The sequence below is a fragment of the Merops nubicus genome, unplaced genomic scaffold (genome assembly GCF_000691845.1).
Source record: "Merops nubicus isolate BGI_N331 unplaced genomic scaffold, ASM69184v1 scaffold9621, whole genome shotgun sequence".
Lineage (NCBI taxonomy): Eukaryota > Metazoa > Chordata > Aves > Coraciiformes > Meropidae > Merops > Merops nubicus.
Window position 1 is genome coordinate 26298 of NW_008590262.1, and position 26503 is coordinate 52800.

Consider the following 26503-nt stretch of genomic DNA (forward strand, 5'->3'; position numbering starts at 1 on the left):
CCTTAAAGTGTCATATTGTTATAGCTTGCCTAGCTCTGGGTTTGCATTGCCTGGGGCAATTAATAAAGCATTAATGACAAGACCCATTTAAAATGTTGGCTTTTCTGTACAGCTTTAGCTTTTACTTGAATGTGCCTGGGGATATTATGCAACAATACGCATTAGATTAAAACAACTTCTACAGGATCTACAGAAACAGCCGGAGAGCAGGGTGATTTTGCTGTTGTTATTTCTTACCTATTGTTAAATACAAAGGATTATTGTTTGTAGACATGGGACCTTATCAGAAAGAAAACAAAATCTAATAATATTTTTAATAATATGGTCTGTTCTTGATTCTCATTTTCTAGTAAGAAGGTAGGCAAAGACTGCAGTATACCATTAATTGCTCTTTTAAAAAAAATACTTTGAAGAGAATATATCTCTCATCTCTTTTGATTCTGCCACTCATCCTAGGAAATGCTAAAGTCAAGGTCATATTACCATTATAATTTTTACTTAGCTTGACAAAAGAAGAAGATGTAAATGTATTAATTTATTTTTAATCCAGAGTTCCTGCTTGCATAATTATTCCAGCAGTCTCAGAAGTGTGTTTCGACAAACCGTGTTGTTGTTATTCAATTATTAGTTAGAATAGCAAATTGCAAATTGTATGTCTATTCTAACATATGGAAGAAATGATTTTTAAAGAAAAGTAATGAACCTACACCTCTTACAACTCATTCTATGTTTATTTATGCTCGTCTGGAAGTCAATTAAGTACTATTACTGTTACCTTTGTAAGAAAAACAAAGGAAATTTTAGCACTTGGATGGAATTCGAGTTAATATTTACTATATTTGAAATGCAGCCATTTCTTCAAATTTCGAGTGCTGACAGTTTGATTTTTCCTGTTCAATGAAATCTGGTTTTCCTGGAAGTCTACCAGAATATCTGGGAAAATGGCTTCCTAGGAGTGGGGCTGAAACAAAAGATAAGAGCCTTAAACTGAGAAATAAGGGAAGACAGTTGGAAGTGACTGTAATCTTCTTGTCTGGCTTTAGTACACAGGAGGAGGGCAGTTAAATACATGAAGGCATTGCAAAAGATAAAGGAATATCTGTGGACAGGCGGAGGGATAGTATTCAGCTAGGGTGTGTAATTAGTGAAAGGACTGTTCCTAAACTAGCAACTGAATAAGTTATTAGTAAAACAAAGAACTGAAATGTTTGTATGAAAATACCAGGACTTCTGTGAACCAAGTGGGATAAATTAAACTGCTGCTGCCAGCTATTGCAAGGAGGTGGGAATTATAGAGGGATGACAGCTGCATTACAAAACGTGTTTGTATTAAAAAATTGAAATTATTAAAATAAAACAAGGATTAAAAAGGTGCTCAAAACTAGATACCTTCAGAAAAGGAAGGCAAAAGATGTGGGGTAGCTAGATACTTTAGTGTCACAGAATTTAAAAAAGAGACTTGGGGATAACCTGGTTAAAACAGTAACAATTAAGGATCAGAGTTGCACTGGGGGAACTTTAAAGTAATGTATTCTAGAATGCATTTGGGAGTCCACCATAGAGCCCCAGAGTCAGATTTAGATATGTATACATTTCCGTTATGCCATCAGAAAGAGAAATACTACTTGGAGCTGAGTCATTACAGAAAATCTAATATAGGAGGCACAGATGAGGTATGTTAGCCAATAAATGTTTTCTCTAGATAATCCCTGACCTGTCTGTTCAGGGATACTTTAGGGATTAAAGATGCTGTTTAAAATATGGTTTTGTTAATTAATGAAGATACAGGCAAGGTGCATTTAGAAATTAACCTTGGATTGATTTATTCTGAGTTCATTCAGTTTAAGATAAAAATAGAGAAACAAAAGCAGATTGAAAATTAAACAATCTTTAAAGGACAATAAGGCAAATAGAAAAGTTCACAAGCTATCTAAGAAGAAAAAAGTAAAAAAAATGGCAGAAATTAGAGGAGATTTAAAAAATTATTTAATATCAGCATTCAATATATTGCATCATCAAATTAATTTATTATATACACATATATACGTACACTTCCATAGCCTAAACAATATAAAGCAATGCATTGCTCTTTTTGTTCAGTTTAACAAGGAAACTTGAAGATCAGCAGGATGGCAGAAAGCTTATAGTGAGACCAATGCTATACCCTTAGCATTAAACAACTAGAATAGCTCATGGCATCTAAATTCCAGCTGAAACATTCTGATCAGTCATTCATTTGTTTCAGAGCTCTTATGATTTTGGAGAGTAAGTTTTTGGATTTTCCTTGTTCAGTTTTCAGTATGTGTTCATGATGGATAAAGCAAATTCTTAGTGCTTTTTTTACTGGGAAGTAGCTGGTGGAAGTATATACCCAAACTGGAGGGCATTCTTATGAGCAGTGAATGTTTTTAAGGAGTTGGATACAGGAAGAAAAATGTGTATATGTGTAGGGTAATTAATGTCTAAAAGCGAAGATGTGGTAACATAAATGCTATGAAATATGCACACATATGAAAGAGAGAATTGTTTGTCAGGGACTGCACAGGTAAACCTCAGAGGAAAGGGATCAGAACTGAGAAATGCATACTTAACCAAAAGACTATGAAAAGTTAAAGTGGAATTGATGATTCTCTACACTTGAATATCCTCACAAGAGGATGTACTACAGCACTTCTCGAGCTTCTTGGAAACATAGACTGGCAAAGCACTGGAAAAGCATGAGGGCCAATCATGAATTGGCAAAAGGATGTGCTAGTTGACACTTTAGGCCCTTTCCGTTTGTAGAGTCTGTGTTTCTTAGTGATAAATCAAGGCTGAGTATAGCAGCTAATTGTTGCTGTTGTTTGTTGCTTAAGATCTTAATGAACTGCATTTCTCAATGCCATGACATCAGGGCCAACTTCTCCCTGAGGCCTTGGAGTTCATTCTGCAAAGGGGTGAACTATTATTAATGCTACAAATACCCCATTTTTTCAGATAAGTTGTGCTACTGCTTGGAATGCCTTACAGGCTTTTAATGCATTTAATCAAGTTTCAGGGACTGGAAAAACAGTGAGGTTTGAGGAATCACCAAGAAACCCCGTCAAAATATCTCCCTATTTTGCCCACTCTCCTAAAAGCAGCAACTAGTGTCTTGAACAACAGAAGTCCTTCAGCTCTGAGAACATGAAACATCCAAAAATTTATGTTCATTAGAAGCAACTTCTGATATTTTTCTTTCAGTCCTGTAAGAAACTAAGTAATATGCAAAAGAGAGATTTATATTGGTTGTATGTGAGTACAAAATCTTAAAGCACCTCCTCCATCAGAGTGTTTTGCATTTTTGTGTAGCATATGCAGGTATGAATAGGGGTCTTTGGCAGTGTGGATTCCCACATGATATACCCACTGCAAATTGTTTTCCCACCCACAGATATTCTGAGTCTTTATAGTAAATATTAGGTGTGTGGAATACAGGCTATCCATGAAAGCAGCAAACTTTGAGAACTCAGGAATAGAAAATGTTCTTTATTCATGTGTTCCTTATGATACATTTGAAATTAATCTGAGCTACTTTTAGTACATTTAAACTCTGATCTCATTAATCTCATTAATTACTGTGGCATAGATTATGAAATAGTTTAAAAGCAATGTGTGTAGTGAGTTAATTCAACATTCTTCGATGCTATGTATTGTAAAATGGCCACAATTTTTGCTTTCAAGTACTGTCTTAGCTAATGATGGGAATTGCCTTAATTCTTTACTAGCAAGTTCTAATTTAAAAAATCTTTTTAAATTTAATTTTTTAGGAAAGTAAAATCTGTATTATGATTTTTATCAGTTATTGTTTAAGAACGAGGACTATGAAGTGCTTTATTCTTAAGTGCTTCCCACCACAGTGTTCTTTTGCAGCCTCAATTGTAATTTTAAAAGAAACCACTTTTAAGAAATTCTGACTTAAAATTTAAAAACCAAATACCTGGCATTTGCTGACTGTGGGTCAGTCTCCTTTTTTCACACACATGAGTTCTCTCTGCCATTCCCTCTCTTTCTGTTTCTTCCTTTCTCCTTTTCCCTTTCTCCTTCCCTCTCTCCCTTTGCCTGTGTGTAGTCTTATATGGAACTGAACTGTATCACACTGAGCTGATAAAAAGTAGTAGGCTGATAAGTCAGAAAAACAGGCCATAATTTCTACATCTTGAATTGTGGCAAAAGGTATAACACCTTTGAAAAGTGTAGTGTATGATAGCTTATTGCTCAGTGGGTGTGTAAAGATCTAGTTAGGCAATTTTATTCCTTACATTTGGGCTGTTTTGATTCATTTTCAAAGAAACTTGCTCACCTTTTTTGTTTCACCTACGGTGGATGAAACAGAATTTTGGTATGTGCTATGTTAGAGTGGTAACACCCAAGGGAGAACCTGGATAACAGAGTTTATTTTATTGTGTCTCCCTTTATCAACATCGGCCTTCTCTTGAGATAATCAGTACAAGCTGGAGGAAGAATGAACGTTCACGGGGTGACCTTTGAGGAAGCAAGTCACCCGGAAATGACCATAACTTGGCCAGTCAGCTTTCACATTTTTTCCTTTTCACCTCTCCCCCATCCAGTTTTTGGTAACATTGACTTCCCCAGAAAACTCCCGTTCAGGAACTAATCTCTCCTAATGCCTCTCAACCTTGTTCTATTACTGTTTGAACAGTGTGTTCAGAAGTTTGAAAGGTAGCTCTGACAAAATGTCATTAAGGTGCCTCAGTGTGAATTAACACAGTTAATGGAGGTACTCATGACTGACTTGTTGACCCAGTACTAGGCTCTTGTGGAATTAATAGATGCCAAGGGATCAACATTTTGGGAAGAAAAGGAAGAAAGAAAGAGAAATGGCGGCTTTAAAACCTTGAAGTGAATTATATTAGAAAAGTGAAAACGTCTGGGTTGGATTTGATTTCATTGGGAGGCCATAAAATGGTATACCCTTAGCAAAACATCTTAAACAGAAACGTCAAATGTGATGCAAGTGGTGTACAATTATGATAGGGCTAATAGTGGTCCTCTATCACCTCAAGACATATTTTTAAAGTTTAATTTCTCAGCAGCTTGGATTTGTCACAGGCTTGTAAATTAGAAAATGCATTTGGGGATGTTTTCTTATATCAAGACACAAGGCATATAATACTGTTAACTATACCTTGGGGTTTTAGTGCAGCTATTAAAATAAACTAGAGATCACATTTACAGACAAGAAATGTCTGATATAATATTCATATTACCTTTTTTTACACCCCTCAGTAGCTCTACTGCATCGTTCCTCATCTGAGAAGAGCCAAGCTTCTAGGGCAGTTTGTAAGGTAGCTGACTGTTAAATGATAGAAAGCTAACCTGTCTTATTAGAAGTGTGAATGAAAGGGGAGCAGAGGAGGTTACCAGCTTGTGAAATGTCAAGGACAACTAGACAGAAATTACTGCAAATAGATTAAGATCACTAGAATCCCTATTTTTATTAACTCTTTGAACTCTAGATATTTATTGTGGTAAGAAAGTAACCATGACAGGTTATGTAGCCAGAAAGATTTATTTAGAACCTTTGATATGTTTTGGCAAGAGCAAAGAAACCAATAAAATGTACTGAATTGTATTAGTTAATGCAAAATTGTGTATCAGCTGAATTGCATACAATGACAGTATGCATCTAAAATGCTCTGTTAGTCTGAATATTTTTAAAACACCAGACTTTTAAAAATACCAGACTTTCAAAAACTATTGGTCTTCTGTGTCTTTTTTTCTCTGCACTCCATCATTTTATGCTGACAAACTGATGTAACTTCTGGGGAAGATTTTTTATGTTGTTCTTTTTGATGTTTCCTTCATGTCTTGATTTAGATTGGCTGACTCAATGTTTATAGTGTAGGGAGAAAATACTTTGAGATTTGTTTTTCACGGACATTTGTAGCTTGAAACATAAACTTTTCAAAATCATGGCAGTTTCAAACAAGCACTCCTGTGCATAGACCTGGATTTGCACTGACCTTTTACCACTAATGCCACAGAAGGTGCAATAGGAGTTTTAAGGATTCACTTATTGACTGTTCTGTCCGTCAAGTGGAAAACAGACTGGGAGACAGGAGGTCCTCTGTGTTCCATTCCCTGGTGTAAATACCACCCCTGAGATACATCCTTTTCCTAACTTCAGGGTGAGTTTGGCAACAATCCTTTTAAAGTATGAAGCTGGTGATTTATAAGAAGCCATGCTGCATGCCGTAAAAATGAATGAAAAATAGCAGATGCTGTCAGAAACTTATACAATCTTTATCTATAATCTAAAAACCACAGAGGCTGATAAAAACATTTATTTTAGCTTCTGTGTGGTGAAAATGTGGCAAAATATGGTAAGGCAGAAATATGTATAGGAGTAAACTAAGTTATGCACCATTTAGCAATAATTATACTAGCAAATTGGGGTAGTTTAAATTCATATTTTACACATTTGTAACTAAAACTTAAGTAATATAGCAATATAGAATGTAAAATCATAGTCTTTCACTTGGAATTTTCAGACCTGAAAGGCTGTAAAGATGGTATTAGGTAGTAGTAGTAGGATACTGCTTTCCAAACATGTAATATGCAAACTATGCAAAGAGAAAACAGGAATTTATTCTGTGTGTCTGGGATGCACTGATAGCTAGCACAAGGGAAAATGGGCTTAAAATCTGTAATGAAAGATTCAGGCCAGGCATCAGGTGAAACTTGCTCAGATGTAGAGTACTGAAGTCAGTTGATGGAAGGATTGTGGAGTTGCTGTCACTCAAATCTGGGACAACAGGATAGACAGATATCTGGCAGGAAAGATGGTATAGGTGAACCTCTTCTGGAACAGACAAATGGGTAAGATCACCTCTCCAAATATGACCCTGAAAATAGTTTGGTATTTGAGGTATCTGTTCCCAATCCTTAGCACCAAAAGAGCCATCTTCTAGCCATAACCTTTATTAGAATGTGAACAAGCACAAACCCACCTTATGAGACAAAGAAGACACAAACTCTGGCTGAGAAAAACTTAAATAGGGCTTGAAAGTAACTCTAGCCCTTGGTAGTGTTATCTTTTCCCTCACTCTTATGTTAATTCTTGCAACTTTCAGTGGCTTCTTGGTAAAGCAATTCTCTCTGGGCCCCAACTGTCATCTTGCTGTCTCCACTGAGGTTCACTCCTGTCTGCTTCCTTTTCTGAGCAACCTCCCAGGCTCTGTCCTTGCTGCCTGTCCTGGCCTTGCTAATCCTTCCTCTCTCTGCTTCTCCCAGCTTGTACTTCTGCTAGCAGAGCATGCCCAGGGGTCCTGGGGAAGGGAGTATTTGCCTTTTCAACCTCACCTGGAGTCTGCTATTGGTATGAGGTAGAAGAGACAGGTTCTTCAGTTTTTCACAGCAGAATAAACAGTGAACTCATAAAATCAGACCTTTTTATCACACTTCTCTAGATGAGTTGTTTCTTTTTTCTGTGCTGCTAAGTAGCTAAATACACGTTTTGAAGATTTTTTCAAATGTTAGCAATTTCATACTCCTGGGGCACAAAACTTTTCATAAGGGGTCTGTCTTTTAGAGGGCATTCATTCATTCATTCATTCATTTTCTAGAGATGAGAAGGGAATGGATTTATCTGAGCTATTTTTAAGTGTTGTGGTTTCTTAGTCTGGTCAATAGTGGAGACAGCAAAATTGCAAGAGGGATATCAAATGCTACCAAAAACCCTGGAACGGTTAATGCAGAGTATGGGAAATATGTGAGTATCTGGGAAAGGTCACCTGCAACATTGTTCATATCCCAAGAAAAAGTTCAATTCATGCAAAATAGTACTCAAGTAAACAAACAAAATTGTAGACTGCACTAAAAATAACATCAAAGAGAATGCTGAGACTGTAACACAGTGGGTTTATCACATTTTTTTAAAAAATACTGTATTAAGTTTCATTACTTTGACTAAAAAAAAAAAACAAAACACCAAAAAAACCCAAAACCCAGGATATGTGTAACTGAAATGATTAGGATTCTAGAGAGAGTGTTATTTGAAAAGGATTTAGAAGTCTGGCACTGGTTAGTTTCCAGAGCACAGGAATAAGACAGGTCAAACTAAACATCAGCAGCTCAATAAATCTTAAGAAGAAGGTTAATCACATGCTTTCTCTTTATTCTATTTCTATTTATGTTTTCTGCTATACCAGACAAGGGAACATTAAATGACACCGAAAGCAAATAGCAACAAAGGTAAAATTACTAAATGGAAATATCATTAAAAATATTCAGTGCCTTAAGTCCCTTTGTTCAAGATAGGCCTGAAGTTCAAAGGTTAATAGAATTTGGTTAAACACTAGATGCATCTCTGGGTAGCACAAATCTATCAGATATATTCAATGTGAAAGTTCACAATTGGATTTTAGGACATTTAAAACTGAAAAAGGAAATGTAAGAGTTAACATATCTTTGATGGAATCAAAAACTTGCCTGCTATTTGACATTGCAGGTTAGTCCACTGCCATGTCACAGAAAAACTGGTAAAAATTAAAACCGGTGCTTTGTGTTTCAAGGCTTTTATGCAACATACAAATAAACTTTACTTACTTTTTTTTTTTAATTTAATAAATTCTGTTTCATTTAAATATTTTATTTTAATTTTAACTAAAGAATATTTTAGCATTCTGAGGTCCTTATGAAATTTTCCATTCTTTAAGGTAATGCTCTTAGTCTGTCAGTGATTTTTATGGTAGTACATGTTGGATTGTGGCCAGCGCTTAGCCACAAGTTAGCAGTAGTTTGTAGAGCTTTAGAAAGATTAATGTCTAGTTTTCTTCAGCTGTGAGGATCATTCATTCTTCTTTGAGAAAGGGAAAGGAAATTTGCTTCTAGAAGTACTCTGAGCAAACGAGAATTAAATAATCTATGTTAAGATTGTCAGTAAATTATTTTTCTTGTCATCTTGTAGAATATAGAGAATTGGTTTTAGTTTGGCTTTTCTCTACCTGCTGTTTTATTATTTACTGCATGGAATATTTTAATTTTTTTTTTTTTTTTTCAAATTACAGCTTGTGTCATAATGAGCTATTGAAGCTCAGGCATGCCTCACTTGGTTACTGTTTTGCCCTGGTTAGATATTGATTGGCATTGCATTTTGATCTAATCTGAATTGAGACTGTTTATAGTATATTAAAAATAATGTAAAGAAGCATGTAAATTGCCTCCCTAAACATACTTAACATTGTAATGTAAATATTATCTTTTTTTTTTTTTTCTAATTAATAAATTCAAAAGGACTATCTGTGCTTTAACTGCTCTGTTCTCTATGGAGTTGCACATCAGATTTAATTAGATAAGTTTGTGTCTGCAGTGTTTTTTTTTTTATGCTTCACATGCCTGAAGCCTTTGAAAGGACCACAAAGAGATTCAGGTTTCAGGTGCTGTGTCATCAGTTTTGATCATGTTACACAACTGAATGCCATAATGCTTTTAAAAATGTTATTTAGTGAACATAATCCATATCTGGACCTTAAAGCTTTTTTTGATATTGAATTTCAATACTTACTGCTAAAATAATCGACAGCAATAAATGGTGAAATTTATTATGTCAAAATGAGTTTCTGTTTAGGTATCCTGGAAATAAGGGAAAACTTAACACCCTAACTTATCTATAATGTATTAATACACTGCAGATGATCTTTGCTACTCAGTTATTGATCTTTCACATTTTAAATATGTATTTCTGGTTTAAGGACATTTGTTGTACTGACATGTTTCCGTTTATTTTTCAATTTTACTTACAGTAGAAAAATTAATTCACCCCAAATTTTTTTCCTTATATAGGTAATGAAATTGCCTCCTTTCTTACACAATTAAAGAACATAGAGAAAATAAAAGCAAGACAATGTTAAATCAGCATTTTTTTTTCCCCTTTTAAGTAGTTTAATTAAATAATGAATTCGAAAATCCAACATAATTATAGTATGGAAGGCTTAGCATGCAGTTTCCTGTATCTGTTATTCTGAAGAGGCCTCCTTTATTGGCATGCACTGCTTTTCCAAAGTTATGCTTTTCATAAAAACTGATATGGGAAAAACATAGTTTGAATATTTCATTATGAAAAAATATATTTTAGTGTAAGTACAAGAAAACAGAATATAAAATTTATTTAAAAGTTCACAGAAACATTAGCAAAACCAGGAATTCCTGAATATGTACTACAACAGAGCCTGATTCTGGCAGATACCATTTAGCATCTCAAGATAAATGTAAAGTCTCATTGCGTGTTTTTTTTTTCTTGCTAGGAGTTAATTCCAGAGTTTTACTACCTACCAGAGATGTTTGTCAACAGTAATGGCTATAACCTAGGAATCAGGGAAGATGAAGTTGTTGTGAATGATGTTGATCTCCCCCCATGGGCCAAGAAGCCTGAAGACTTTGTTCGTATCAACAGGATGGTAAGCTGCACTTTGGTTTAGCTTAAGTAAGCAGTTCTGTGTTTTAACCAGCTAATCTAATGCTGTTTTTCAACTCTTTAGAACTAGATTTATAGAAATGAAATAGAAAGTGAAGAATTTGCATTTTGTCTTGCTTGACAGAAGCCTTTATTTTAAAATGGATTTTCCTTCCATGTGCCCAAATCATAAAAAATGAAATTCAATTATTTGCTCTCTCATGACAGAGCATCACGTGGGCTTGAGCTGGAAAATGAAAGGGAGTCTAAAAAATTTCAATATGTTCCACCTCACCACCTTTTACATAAAAAAATCCAAAAAGTTTGTTATAAATGCTGGTATCTTGAAAGATATATTATATTCCTTACTCAACTGAAGCTATGCACCTCGTACTCCTCAGGGATGAACTGGGAGTGTAGAAATGTGAACATAACCAAACAACTGCAGTCTCTGAAGAAATTTTGCAAAATAACTACTCTGATGTAAATCATCACGGAGTCTGCAGAATTTAAGCATGAAGAATGTTTATTTATGTTGTATATTTTTTGCTTTAATTTGATAATAGGTTAATTAATGATAGAGTTAATAGGTACATGTGCTTCTAGTTATTTTTAGGAAAACCAAGGTATATTCTAATGTTTTGTCCAGCAATAGTTCTACTCATGATTCTGTTTGGAACTGGATCTTCCTTAAAATGCATATTGCTTGTCTTGCTTATACAGTCAGGACTATACTTTCAATAAGCTGTGGGTCTCCATACAGTTGCAGAACGTTCAGGTTGTGCATTGTTGCCTATAATGCTTTTGTGGTAGCATCACAAGTCTATCAGTGTTTGGTTTTTGTTCTAATTAGTTTGGCAGTTTAATTTCAAGAACTGTCTGTTTAAAGAAAATGGCTCTTCAGGAGCTGATAGAAAAAACAGCCATATAAAGTTCAAAAGAATAGAAGAATATTATAAAGGCAAACCTATTCCTAGATGTATAGAAGTGTCCTCCATTTAGAAGAGTAAATGGTTTGACACATGTACAGCAGTCTCCAAAGGAAGTGATGGCAACTTCATCGCTCGAGACACATCAAATGCACTGCACAAAGCATGAGAAAAATCTTCCAGGGAGTAGAACTTTCCTGACAGAAAGAAGCTGAACATTTTCCTTCTTTTTCTTGGCTGATTTCTCTTACAGTTACATATATTGTAACTCCAGAGTGGCCATGTCACTGCATAAAGACCTTTTTTGGGTTGTGGCTGTGGCTAAACCCAAAGAGGGCCCAGGAGTAAGCACACTGGAGTTGACCAAGAGGTTTAGTTTTGACATCTGTAAGAACAGAAGTGTGATACCTCAGTGAAAAAGGACCTCTTGGGGAATATAATGAGAGATGCATATTAATTACTTCCTCTGGGAAATTTTATAAAGAATGTTTCTTCTTATATCCTAAATTGCATTTTCTCCATCTTTCCTTTCCACAATGATTAATAGAAGGATAAAAGGCACTATGCAATGAGATCACTTGAAGAAAAGCTTTCACTTTAGTTCATTTAACTGCTCTTGTGTAATTTCAGCTTTTTAGAAAACAGCATAGGAGCTCTCTACAAAAAAAACAGTTTTATGATGCTGAAGAAAACAGCTGCTTGCATAAGTTCAGAGTATAGGATTTATGCCCCTTCAGAACTACACTTTCAAGAAAGACTGTTGAAAGCAGGAAATACCTTTTAAACACTAAGCTTTAATAGCACTAATGACTGATTCCACACATAAGTATGCTCAGACTGCCAGGAGACAGACAAACCAATGTTAAAATTAGAATAATATTAATATTAGAGGCTTCAATTCATTGACTGCTTTGCAGATTTCTAAAAACAGAAATGATCTCACTTACCTACCATACCCTCCTATGCTGTCTTCCACCCCTGTCCCCACAGATATGAGCATCATGCTGTTATTACACAGTTTTGCCTGGAGGCAGTTTCTACATGGCCTTTATTCAGCCCAGCATCTACTTTTAGCAAGAACATGATGAGTAGTTAAAATTCAGTTCCACACAGGTACATGCTATCTTCAGGTTAGCAGTCTGGTGAAGTTCACAAATGATAATAAAGTTGGGAATTGCCTAGAAAACAGTAGAAAGAGCAATAGATTTATTTGAATTAGATGCAGAAAATACACTGAAGGCCACCTTGGGAGGAAAGAATTAAAGATATTCAGTAGGAAGCAGAAGTCTGGAAACAAAAATAGTACCAATAATAGAGCAGTAGCGAGGCAAGGGTGACAATGAGCAGCAATTTGAATAGATAAAACTCTGTAATTCTAAGTTCACCAGAAATTAATGTATTTTGGTGCCATTTATGGAGCATCTTTGCATCACAGAGGATGTAAACACTTGTACCTGTCTATGGTCCTTTCGAGACTGCACCTGGAATATTGGATTCACTTCTGGGCAACCAAATGATAGAAGAAGTATTCATATTTGGATGGAGTTCAGAGAATAGAAACTTTAGGATGTTTAAAGAGTATGATATATGCATAGTTTTTATAAAGCTTATTATAAAATATCAAGTAGCTAAAGAAGGATAATCCCTTTCATGAACATGCAGACAGTATGTGTAGTAAGAAGTAATGGAATTACATTTTTGAAGTGTAATAATTTGAATATATAATAATTTTTCAGAAAAACTTCCTTGCATACGTTTTTATTAATGCATACAGCAAACTGCCAGTCTGCTCTCTTTTCAGTCAGTAGAGCTCGACTGGTCAAAGTAAAGAACAAATATAAAGGCATTGGAAAGTCTGACATTCCCTACCTAACATCTGATTCCATGTTCTGAACCGGCCAGCAGATGTAATATTCAGTTAGGTCATCCCCAGGCCAAGCTTTGGCTGTTATACAAGAATCTATCTTGAGAAAAAAAACAAAACTAGCCTGGGTGTGGTGCTGACGTGTAAAACACAGCAAGCTTCTGCAGGCCTGGAATTTCTACAGCAACTTAGCAAAGCATGTAGAGAACATGCTTACAGGAAAGCCACAGAAAATTGAGGAGTATTTCAAATAAATGTGATCCTGATCCCTTGTCTAATGAAATCAGCAGTAGGAGTTTCATTTCAGTGGAAAGGATCCTATGTGACACTGCATAAAATACAGTGGGATCTTGTTTTCCCTTACCTGAAAATATTTTCTTCTGTTCATATATTTTTTTTTTGTTTGCTGCAGGCACACATAATGTGTGATTTTAAGTGGGAGTAAATACAAATCTTTATATACAGCTTACTTGCACTTTTATGAATGTAAACATTTTCTTTAAATAATAGCAAGAATTTCAGCATTTCATGTTGAGACTTACCAAAGCAAGTAGAGAAGAGCCTAGAAAACATCATATAGGCACAGTGATAGAAATCAACACAATTTAACCAATTGGTTATTTAGTTTTGCTAAAATTCTGTGTAAACTAATAAACGGCAGGCAGGGGTTTGGTGGTGTTTTATTTAGTTCTTCAGCTGGATGTTTTACACTTCTGATTAAAGACAGAAATGGAAGTGGAAATGGTTTTCCATCAAAAGAGACTCCTTTAAACTTGTGAAAATTAGACTTATTATAAAGACCAGAAAAGATATTCAGTGAAGTTACTTTTAAGACCTATTATAGTAGCTTCTAAAGCACTCAGTGTATACATCAGGGATTGTTGTAGCAGTTTTATTTATCCATACAAAGCTAGACTGATTACTACAGAGTTACTCATGAAACATTAATAAAGCACTATGTTCAATGCTAACATGATTATGGTCTGACCTCGGCGATGGCACAAAGGACAGAGGCAGAAAGTGTCCCTGATAACATTACCCTAATGCTGGGCTCATCAATCATAATCTCCCAGTTTACCAGGAAAAAAAAAAACACGCATAAAACCTTCCACAGATGTGCATCTGTAGTCCTACTCAGCCTCTCAGTCCCCACAGACTTAGAGCAGTCCTGAGAGCCAGAAATAGAACAGATTCAGTCAGTAAGTCAAGCATGTTAAATCAAGGCAGGGAACACCACTGTGAAACACTGAAGCGGAGCATTTATAATAAGCATTCTTTAGTTTTGAAACAAAAGATGCAAGATTGTGTAATTTGAAGTTAATTATAATGATATTTTCATTATGGTTTATGCACGTATTAAATTACAAATTACAGCGTTGAGTAAAATGCATTCACTATAAATTATATTTTTGAGAGACTAAATGGTGTCCTGTTTTTGTTATACATATTTTGTTCCTATTATATAATGGTTACTAAGATTGAATTTTCTTTCTCTCCTTGAAAGGATTTACTTGGGCTCTTCTGCTGCCAATTACATTTTTGTACAATTCCCTGGCTATTCAGAAGCATGCGTAGTATTTCATAATTAAAAAGCTTCTTGAATAGTCATTAGAAACATCTATTATGAAAACTCTGTGCTATGAGGATCTGCAAGATTTATCTCTTCTCCTCACCATCCAGCAGCAGTTGACATTTTTTTTTACCAGATAAGCAGTAGATAAGATTTGATGTCACTTCTTCGATAGTAGCTTTGATTTTATTTTGTATATTGTCAAGGTTTATTCTCAATGCAATTAAAACTCATCCAGCTAACACGGTTTTCAATCTAATTTAGAAATGGAAGTGATTTTTTTTTAAAACTTTCTATACTGCCGAAGAATCTTATTTACATCTTGAAGATGCTCACATAAAGGATCAGTTTCTGTGCAGATATCCCTGAATAACCCAAATCTGTACAATGTACTTCTGGGTCACTTTTATTGAAACATGACTTTGTTTAAATGAACATAACTGATTTCAGATCTTAGTATTGCCCATTTTATTTTATGATAAGAGTCGAAGATTTTACTCCTATAGTCAGTACAAGAGCTGGTGAATGAGGTAGAGAAATATTAGGTGGAGAGAATCTGTTTATTTAGTGGCTGCAGAGGAACATGAACATAGGGGAAGGGAATAAAAGCTCATCTCTCAGACTGAAACAGCAATTGATCTGTTACTGAGCAGATCTACAAAACCAAAGTGTCTCGGGGTAGTTTTAAGAAAATATTTGTAAGTATACTGAATATAAGAGCAAGATACTATGGTAAAGTTCTTGAGGAGAACGACAGCATGTAGGTATGGAGAGGAGGGAAACAAGGCAGGAACTGCAGAAACTGGAGGGGCAGGTGCAACTGTGGTCCAGACAAGGGGCTGCATCAGAGCTTTCCTTTTCTCTGGGGACAGAAAATCACCAGGTAACACAAAACATTGTGTTAGAAGTAGGTTGGAATTGTATATTTTATAGATACAGAACTCCTGGTACTTTACAGAACAGAGTGCATGTTAAAATAAAAAACAATTCCTCCTTCTGGAGTGTCTGTCAAAAAATAGTTTTAACATCAAACTAGGGTGAGAGGAAAATGCAGAGGATTCACACTGCACAAAGGTCTGAAAAGAGCTATAGTGCTTGATCCCACTAAGTAGTAACTTGGCTTATATTGATTTTATTTAGTTTATACATAAACATAAAGTTACGAATAACTATTTATGTTTTACAACAGCTACAGGTCATATTTTCAGCCTGTAGAATGTGTGCTTGCACTTACTTGCAAACATACAAAAACTATAGTACTTTTACTTCAAAATATGTGTATACTAGTTGTATACTAATGCTTGCAGTAGTAAGTCACTCAGCTGGAAACAGTAACATGAGAGACTCCTTCCTCAAAACAAAACTCATGAAAAGTACTGTCTGGAATGCTGCTGTTTGGAAATTAAGCCCTATTAACCTAAATAACCTAATAACCACCTAAAGTGGTACAAAAAAAGTTGAGAATGCCTGAATAAAACTGTTTTCTGTACAATTTCATTATCGTAAACAACAAGCTGGATAGTAGCTCATTTCTGTTTAACAGTATGACTCTTTAAAACCCATAAATAATGTTATATAATTATATAAGTAATTACTATTTTTTAAAAAAAAAATCATACTGAAATTAATATTGAATATATTTCACATTGAAAAAATGCTCCAAAAATTAGCCCCTCCAAACTGTTTTAAAGCCAAAATGTTCTTGAAACATGCTGTTCTTTAGGGTCATCACCAGCCTATTTTAAAGCTATTATTATCTTTTTTTCTGTATGTTGTTCCGACTGTACCTACAAATTATATTTTACGCAGAAAATTCCCTCACCCTATTCCCTACTGAGCATTGCATATTCTTGAGAAACCAAATGATGTACTGTTGACAGTGAACAGCTCATAAATTTTCAGGAGGCACTTAGATGGAGGGGGAGCAGCCTGTGTATCAGAGCAAATTAGGGAGAGGATTCTACAAGTATCGCATGAGTAACATTGCAGAAGTACTTGGGAGAAACATCAGCAAACCAGGTCAGACCTGACATCAGAAGCTTTCTCCTGACTGACATGAATCCAGATTATAAAGCACAGATCAGGAGCCTTGTCCCCACCAAGGGCCAGGCAGGACTTTGTAGCCCTTTGGTGGCCCATTCTTACGTGGCCGGTACACCCCACTGAGGAGGACGTGAACATCCCAGGGCACACATTGTAGCTGGCAGCTGGAGGCTGTGCAGTGCTAAGGCCCATGCAGAGCCACACTCCTTCACAGCTCTGGCTCCTCTCTCCACCTTCCACTCTGTTCTCTGGCCCAAATTGCCCACCACGCCTGTCTTCCACAACACAGCACCTGGCAGGCACAGCACTTGTCCCTTTGGTACCACCAATATCCTCACAGCCTCCCTGACAGCAATTCTTCCAACTTCCATTTTTGTGTGGAGTTCTGAAATGTAGAGTTCGAAAGCATTAAATTCACTCCTTACAGACCTCCCCATGGCTTCCCCAAGGAACTGAGGTTTTTCCATAAGGAACTAAGGATCCCGAGGTTCTTTCAAGAACCATTAGGCCTATAAACATAGTACAATAAATCTCCTTAAAGAATTGGAGATGAAGACATGACATGCTGCTGTTAAAAAGTAGCTCATTTGTTTAATAGATTATTGAAGAATTGTTCAGCCATGTAAATTAGAAGTTCTCCAGACCTGCTAGGGTCGGTAAGACGTTCTCTGGAATGACAAGCTGCTGAGTAAGGGCTGGTCATGCAAGCAAGAAACTGCCTCAGGGAAACATAACATAGGCATTCAACTCTCCTAACTCTCTAAAGTTTGAAGGTCAAAGAAAGTGTACCCCCTCGATGAGCAAGACTGGCAAACTAGTAACAAAGGATGATAAGAAGGCTCAGGTGCTCAACTTTTTTGCCCCAGTCTTCACTGGCAATCTCCCTTCTGACACCTCTTGAGTGGATGGAACGCAAGGCAGGGACTAGGGGAGCAAAGTCCCTCCCACTGTAAGAGAATATCAGGTTTGTGACCACCTGAGGAACCAGAACATACATAAGCCTACAGATGAGATGCATCTCAGAATCCTGAAGGAACTGGCTGATATAGTTGCCAAGCCACTCCCCATGATATCTGAAAACTCATGACAGTCAGTTGAAGTCCGTAGTGACTGCAAAAAGGGACACATTGAACCTATTTTTAAAAAGGGTATAAAGGAGGACACTGTGAACTACCAACCTGGCAGCCTCACCTTTGTGCCTGGGAAGATCACAGGACAGATCCTCCTTAGAAGCTATGCTAAGGAACATTGAGTACTGGGAGGGGATTTGAGACAGCCAGTGTGGCTTCACCAAGGGCAAGTCCTGCCTGATACACCTTGTAGCTTTCTGTGATGTGAGTGGACAACAGAAGAGCTACAGATGTCATCTATCTGGAATGCTGTAAGGCCTTTAACTTGGTCTCTTACAACATCCTTCTCTCTAAATTGGAGAGATATGGAATTGTGGAGTGGACTGTTTGGTGGATGAGAAATTAGTTGGATGTTTACATCCAGAGGGTAGTGGTCAATGGCTTGGTGTCCAGATGGAGATTCGTGATGGGTGGTGTCCCTCAAGGGTCCGTACTGGGACAAGTACTCTTTAATACCTTCATCAATGACATAGACAGTGGGATCAAGTGCCCCCTCAGCAGGTTTGCAGATAACATCACTGTGACTGGTGTAGTTGACACACAAGAGGGACAGGAGGCCATCCAGAGGGACCTGGACAAGATTGAGAAGGGAGCCTGTGTGAACCTCATGAGATTTAACAAGGTCAAGTGCAAGGTCCTGCACTTGGGTCAGGGCAACCTCCAGTATCAATACAGGCTGGGAGATGTGACTGAGAGCAGCCCTGTGGAGAAGGACTTGGGGGTACGGATTGATGAAAAGTTGGGTTGCATGTTTGTGGACATCATCCACGTGCCCACCCTCATTCAGAGCTGGGGGTTTAACCTCAGCACTTCAGGGGTAAGGAGAAACTGTAATGCATTCAGCTCTCAAAAGCCCCAATTCAGACAATGGTATCTACCAAGGATGCCAGTCAGGCATAATAAAGATACATTAGCTGGATCAGACTCAACAGTAATAGTATCATCATTTCCTCTGTCTAGAATTAATCTCTTTCCATATGCTAAGCAAAGGAACAGCAATCCTTGAACCCATTTTTAAACAAGCTACTCACGGCCTGTGTTTTCCCTGGTGCATCAACCTAATGTCAGAAATGAGTGTGAGGAATGCTCTTCTCCTTTGAGAAATCAGTCACAATTTGCACATGGAGTTCAGAACCTCATTTTGCTGATACATCTTTTTAATCCTCAAGTTTCCATTTTAGCTTTAAGACTAATTAGAACTAGTTGGAAAATGAGTTGGAAGATTGGGTTTTAGAAATTGTTTTCCCATTTTCATCAGTTTTTCTTGGCAAATTACCTAACTTTCTTGACAAGTCCCAAAATTAATAATTAAAACCCTTGCAACTAGGAGAAACCCAGTAGCTGAGAAGAAAATTAGTATGATATAAAGCTGAAGGGAATAAGAATGTCTTGTTAGTGTTTCTCTCAATATAATTAGTTCTGTTTTTTAATGATTGGAGTATTTCAAATATATCAAATAAGCCTGAACAGGAAATGTAATGATACGTGTCATATTTCCTCAGTTAATAGAAAAAGGTAGGACGTAATTTAAGCATGAAATTGCAGGGTGGAATTTACTTCCTAACTCTGAATTTCACTTGCAGGCTCTGGAAAGTGAGTTTGTATCATGTCAACTTCATCAGTGGATTGACCTTATATTTGGCTACAAGCAACGAGGGCCAGAAGCAGTGCGTGCACTCAACGTTTTCCACTACCTAACGTATGAGGGCTCTGTGAACCTGGACAGTATCACTGACCCTGTCCTCAGGGAGGTAGGTGTTTACTGCCATTTTGTTCTAAAAACTGCTGTCATCTCACAAGAAATGGTACTTTTTCCATCCTTCACTGCTGGAGAAAATTGTTATGTGAGACTTGAGAACTTAGGCCCTAGGTGACTTCAGAAGCAAGTATGAATAAACTAGCAATAAAACAGATGTCCCGAAGTATTTTGTTTGCTTGAAGTTAGTCATGTATTTAATGGTTAGTTATGAGATGGGAATTTATAATGTAATGTATATTCTGTAATAGGTATTTTGCTACTTTTAATAATTTACTTTTATTAAGTCTGCTTAGTAGAACTGAAAAGCTGAAAAAAAGAACTGCAGCATAGTCATAGGGAAACCTTTTCAGTGAGAAAATATTAGTGAGAATATGGATTTGAAAAAGAATATATTTGCTAGAGTGACAGTAGCAATTATTCAGATTACTTTCGTGTTAATCATGTAAAATATAATCAAACTGCTACCAAAACAGAAAGTGTTTGCTATTTGTTGTGCATACAAATGTTTGTGTTGTATATATGTATGTGTGAATTATATATAAATGCATATATATATATATATACAGGTGTTTTATCAGTAAATTAAAGAAAAATTAAAATAGCTATCCTGATACATTTTTTTCTTCCAGTGACTGTATTTGGTTTTAGTAAGACTATTAATTTGAGTGATCATTTTCTAATATCATCCATTCATTGGAAAAAAAAACAATTGAAATTTGGTGAAAAGTGTGAAGAAGCAACAGCTGCTAGATGAGTACTACTGTGATGAAGCTGTACAGGCAATCTTCCATTCCCCCAGATAGATGCCATCTGCTGTATGTAAAACAGTAATAATTTATACATTGCCAGGTTTTTGCTTGTTTGTTTATTTTCCAATCTTGGAGACAGAGATCTACAGATTTCAGAAAGAAGGAGGTTCTCGAAAGCATTAATGCTCAGCTAAATGTTTGTTTGGGGCATGTTGTTTTTTAGTAGTGCATTCTTGCATGTTGCTACGTTTGATTCTTTTTGAGGAGCAGAAGTAAAAAACCATTCCACCCCTAGTTTCCTAGAGCTGGATTTTCACACCATGCATTGCAAAGCTCACATTTTGTAAGCAGTTAGTATCTGCTCAGTTTTAAGACTGGCCAGAATTTCTTTGAGTCCACTGCCTCAAATATTTAATGTTAACATCTAGATAATGGTTTTCTGGATTTAAGACTTTGAGCATGATAGGAAGGAGAAACGCTTTTTAAGGTGTAAAACAGGTGCCAAGCACCATGAATACAAGGGATTTGCACAGCTTAAGGACCTGATTTGCATGGGCAGACTCTTGTGTCTTGACTCTAAAGGTCTACTCCCACAGGGCAGCTTGTAGGATTGAGGTCTATCTATCTGTCTGTGCACCTTATTTAACATCTTATGACATGATGAAACTCTTCAGGTCTCCTGTGGTTCTACTTACATGCATAACTTGTCAGGAGAAATTTCAAGAAATTCATGGAGATATTTTTGTTCACTCACTTGTACATCTGTTCACTCACTTGTACATCTAACCCACACCCTGTCAGTCAATAGCTTATAAACCTCTTCTTAGGCTATTTACGCCACGTAAACTTGTAAAAACACAACTTTATCTTCGTTGCCACAAGTTCAATTAGTAAGTAAAAATCTATTGTTATCAATGAGAAGACAAGATGTCTAGAAAAAACGAATCCTCCTATATAGATACATAAAGTTGCATACTTGCATGTAATAGTAGTGTACTTTCTCCTCCAAGACATCTCAGACATTGCTGATTTATGGTTTGTCATAAAAAGGTCAAAAAATACTTTTTATTCATTTTTAAACAGAAATTACATTACGTGTGTAAATAAAGACAGATTTAGAGCCTTCATCTGTTTCCCTGAGCTGTGTTTATGAAACTAGCAGACATTCTTTGGCCAGTAATAAAGCATTTGACATCTTGATGACTTGAAGATCTAGTAGATCAGGTATTTGGATGTCATGTTTCTGTTACAAGTGTATGTATTCTATATACATTATGTTGTTGGCTTTTTTCCTTTTTTATTTTTTTTTTCACTTTATTCTGGCTTTTACTAGATATTCCAGAAAATAAGTTAAAAAACAAAAGATCTTTTTAAATCCTCTGAAGACCACTTACAAATACAGAAAAGTAAGGATAAGAAGACTAGCACCTTCCAAAATAGTAGCAACAATTCTTTAATATGTTTTACAGTGGCAGATGATGTTGTGTGGCATCTTAACTTAGAAAAACTGCAATTTAAAATTAATCAAACTTTGCAAATATCCAGGAAAATGCGTCTCTCAGTATCCAAATGCTCTTGATGTGTATTTTCTAAATAAGCTGAAGTATTTTTGTTCTGTCACACAGAAGACAGCAATTGTTCTCAATAAATGTCTGTAAAATATGCCAATTGACACAATCTTATTGGCAGCAGCTCTCATCAGACCAATGGCCTCAAATGTGGCAGTAGCCTACTCAAACTGTGGCCATAACTAATTTCATATGGAGCTGAGTCCCAGCAGAACCTGTCCAATGAAATAAGGCTCCAAATAAAAATCCTTCCAAATAAAAAACCCTCCCATCTAGGTCTGATCTGATTGAAAGGCATCATTTTAAAAGACATATCCCTGTGACCTGTTCATATATACCTTGTCCCCTTCACTTTTGCCCTTGGTTTGAGCACCTCAATTAAACATTAAGGAATATGTTGTTCTTAGCTTTCTGTGAAGAATGGTAAAGGAGTCACTTCTAGCTGGAGCAAAAATACATCCAATGGTGGGATAACTCATCCCTGCCATTCCTTACATCTTTCTCACATGCATAAAGGAGCCCTTTAAGAATTCTTTACTGTTCAACACTGGAAAAATGTGCTGATGTTGTGTTTGGTCCTATTTAGTAGAAGACTCTTCATCTGGTTTGGTTTCTTTGTTTTCTATTTTACAAATTCACAGTAGGTGAAACTGAAATGCTGGGATAGCATTAAATTCTAGATTACTAAAATTATGAAATTACATATATCTACCTCTGTAATAACTCTTTGGCAACTTAAGATCTACACTGGATGGGAAAAATATACTGATTTCATTTAAGCATACTGATTTTTGATTTTTCAAACAACTTTGTAGTGTTCTAATACCACAAAAAATATTTGATCATTATAGTTTATTTCAAGTAGTGATAAGGGCAACATGAAAGTCCTGCCTTAAATGCTCCACAAAATATATAAAATGAAATTTTTTCTTTAGATCTTTTGTGGTTAAAAAATGGGAAATCCTCCAGTTCTATCAGTTCTAATGGTTTCTCTTATTTCTGCACATTGCAAAAATAGTTTTCATATTGTAATAAGGCAGAGAAAAAATGTGTAACAAAATAAACATTATTCAGGCCCCAAATTTTTTTTTTTTTTTTTATTGCAACCTGATGCGTTCTGTTTGCAAATTTCTTCTTTTTTTAAAGTAAAAGCAGTGAGGTGAAAACTAAAACTTGAAGAACAGCTTAAGGATATTGATTCATTCTTACATGACAGGTGAAATCATGGTTGCAGCACTAACCACAGCAATTACAGCATTAAAATGTCAAGAAATTAGAGGTCAGAATAACAGATAATTTTCTTCCTTTTGTCAGATTAAAAATTGACATTATTTGACAGCACAAGATCTCTGGCTGAGAAAATTATGACAGCTTAACTCATCTAGTACTTGTAAAGCAGTAATTGATAATGAACTTTACCATGACAGTCTTCTCCTGTGGAGAAACATGACAGAACATCCCTGGTACAAAGCCTGTATCTCTTTTTAATATGTAAACAGTAGTTATATTGGACATTAGATGTTATTTGGAATTGTCTTTACTGTTAGTTTACATCATAATCCAGATCCTTTCTACTGGCCAGATTTGGCTGACTTCAAGGAGTTGATGCTAAGAATGCTAATGTATAAAGAACAATTTTGGAAATGCAGTTTATTTATGGTGCTTCAGTGTTATTGGTTCACTTCTTTAGGAAAATATAGTTCCTCCCCTGGTTTCTCCCAGATGTATATAGATTTCCCAAACACCTGGAAATCTGGGCACTCAAAAATCAATAAAGCTGTGCCTTTTTCAAGTTAAGAACTCGTTTCTGTGTGATGCAAAGTGTTGTGGCTCAAAAGGAACAGCACAGCTATATTGGTCGTTAGCAATAAGCAACAGAAGAGCTAAAGTTATTTTCAGTACTACCTTGCAGATTAAACACAGAATAATTAAGTGGGCAGTTAGGACATAATAGATGAATCACATGTCATACTGAAACATAATCAGTGTGTGGAAAAATACTATTTCAGGTTTCTTGTTTTTTTATTCAAAATCATACATAGATCTCTATTTAAGATCCCTTTTGTATCCCTTTAAATCCCTAAGGATTTAGATCCCTTTTGTAGACATTCTGCTTCTTTTTGGTTGGAGATGTTTGGAAAAATCAGCTGAAACATTATTTTACACAGCTCTTGGTTTGCAGTAGACTCTGGGCTTTGTGTCATCCTTGTGTTCTCTGCGAGCACAGCTTAGCAGTGCAAAGACTTTGCTGTGACTGCTGCAGTCTCACTGAATGCCTGAATCCCCCCAGTCTGACAGGAATTGGGAGTGGGTAGGAAAGCAAGGGAATGTGAAGCTCAGATATTTGTTCCGAGCAGCCACCTGTCAAAATACCTGAGCATACTTGCAACTCACACAGCAAATTGAAAAATGATTAAAATTGCTAGTGTTTGACAGGCAGTTGCTGCGCCCGTAAACTAATCCTAGGACAGTTTTGCTGGCAGCAAACAGAGCACATGGCCTATGCAATATTTATTTCTTTGGTGGTGACTTGATATTTAGCATATTTAAATAATTTGAAAAGTCATAATGATGCAGTAGGCTTGCAGTGCTTTTCAGTTACCCTCATTTCTGGGTTTTATTTTTCCTCTTATATTTTCTTCTGTTATCTCTTTCTTTGATCTGACAGGAATAACAAAGCATCCCTCTGGATCTGCTATAGTGAAATATGCCCACAGGAAACAGAGTAGATCACATCAGTTTTCACTTCTTTTTTTTTTATTTTTTCTCCTTTCCTTTTTGTCACCCCTCCTTGCTGAAGCACTCTTTGCTACTACAGAGGGCTGACATGATAGGGCTGTCAAGACTCAGCAAGATAGATATATCTTTAACAAAAGGAGCTGGAATGCTAGCCTTTCCCTGGTGGCTGAGCCTGGCAAATTTATGAGGGAAAAATTAACACACTATTCTAATAGCACTATATAATGCTTTCAAGGTAATGGCAGCTCTTGTAGTCCACGTGCTTGTTCTTGCTTTCGCTCAGAGTTATTCTTATTTATTCTGATTTCATTTTTAACTTGTTAGATCTTTTTCTTCTGGGTGCCGTTTCTTTGATGTGACAAGAATATCAAAACCACCCCTACAGATCTGCTTGATTGAATTGTACCCATAGCACTGGCCACTTACATGTTCCGTCGTGCTTAATTGCCTCCATACAGGGGATGGGTTTTGCTTCCTTTCTGGGAGCAATCCTGCTTACCGTGAATAAGGATAGTAGTGAAATAAGTAGGAAGCTTCAAGTAGTATCAATAACCACTTTTTTCAAAGCTAATTGAAGGAATCTGTATAGTATAAGACTACTTATTCAAGTAAAAGCTGTCATCGAAATAGAAATGATTTTCTTATATGCTAAGGGCTCTGTTCTTCTCTAAGAGATGTGTACTTGCATCCTGCTGATTTTTGTTGGTAAGACTACAACCCTTTCATTCCCAAATACTATGTTTCCCAGTCATGGAAACCAAGGATTTTGAATTTACACCGGTTTGGGGAAAAACACCTTTATTATTTTATAGTATTTTTGCCCTGTGGGTCTGTTTCTTATGCATTAAGAGATTTTTCAACAGTAACTGAATGAATTTTTATGTTTCACCCTGGGACCACCTATGGGTATAATAATTTTTTGTCTTTCCAGTGAGTTCCAGAGCTCAGAGCTCAGTATCTTGTTCTGTAAATGGGAAAGGAAGACTTTTTACTTGCTGTCACTTTATTAGAATAGCTTTTGTGTAGATCAGGAAGAAAATGACAGTGATTTCTGAGGGTAAGATATGTATTTCTGTAGGTGTTTACTGCAGAATAACTGAAATCATAATCTGATAAATAGTATTCCAAATTAAAAACATCCTTCTTAAAAAAATTACCTACAGTTACATTAATGATGGACCATGATATCTCCAGTTAATTAATGTATTAGAGATGTCCAGGTAGTCAGTATTTAGTGAATCTGTGGTGATCTGAGTTCATGACCTCTCCTGAATCCTGCTATTACATGTTTATGGGAATTCAGCATCTTTGCATAGTCAAGAAAATACACAATTCTTAGGAGTAAAACAAATAGTAGAATACAGGTGATTTTTTTTTAATTTTTTTTTTTTTTGTCCAAAATGGTATATTAGAAGGTTTTGGATTTGTTTATAGAATCATGGAATCTTTTCAATTAAAAGAAACCTTTAAGATCCAGTCCAACTGTTAACCCATCACTGCCAAGTCACCCCAAAACCATGCCCCTCAGCACCATGCCTACACATCTTTTACATACCTCCAGGAATGGTGACTCAAGCCCTTCCCTGGGCAGCCTCTTCCAGTGCTTGACAACCCTTTCAGGGAAAAAAAAATATTCATATATCCAACCTAAACCTCCCCTGGTGCAGTTTGAGGCCATTTCCTCTTATCCTATCACTTGTTACTTGAGAGAAGAGAC

General features: G+C 36.2%; 1 pseudogene across 1 annotated transcript in view; it reads left to right on the plus strand.

Annotated features, from left to right (window-relative positions):
• Positions 1 to 26503, plus strand: part of LOC103782119 — an 86776-nt pseudogene that overhangs the window by 17904 nt on the left and 42369 nt on the right. The window contains exons 4-5 of the transcript XR_608216.1: positions 10287 to 10439; positions 19555 to 19722. The product of XR_608216.1 is annotated as a neurobeachin-like (transcript). The remainder of the gene's footprint in view (positions 1 to 10286; positions 10440 to 19554; positions 19723 to 26503) is intronic.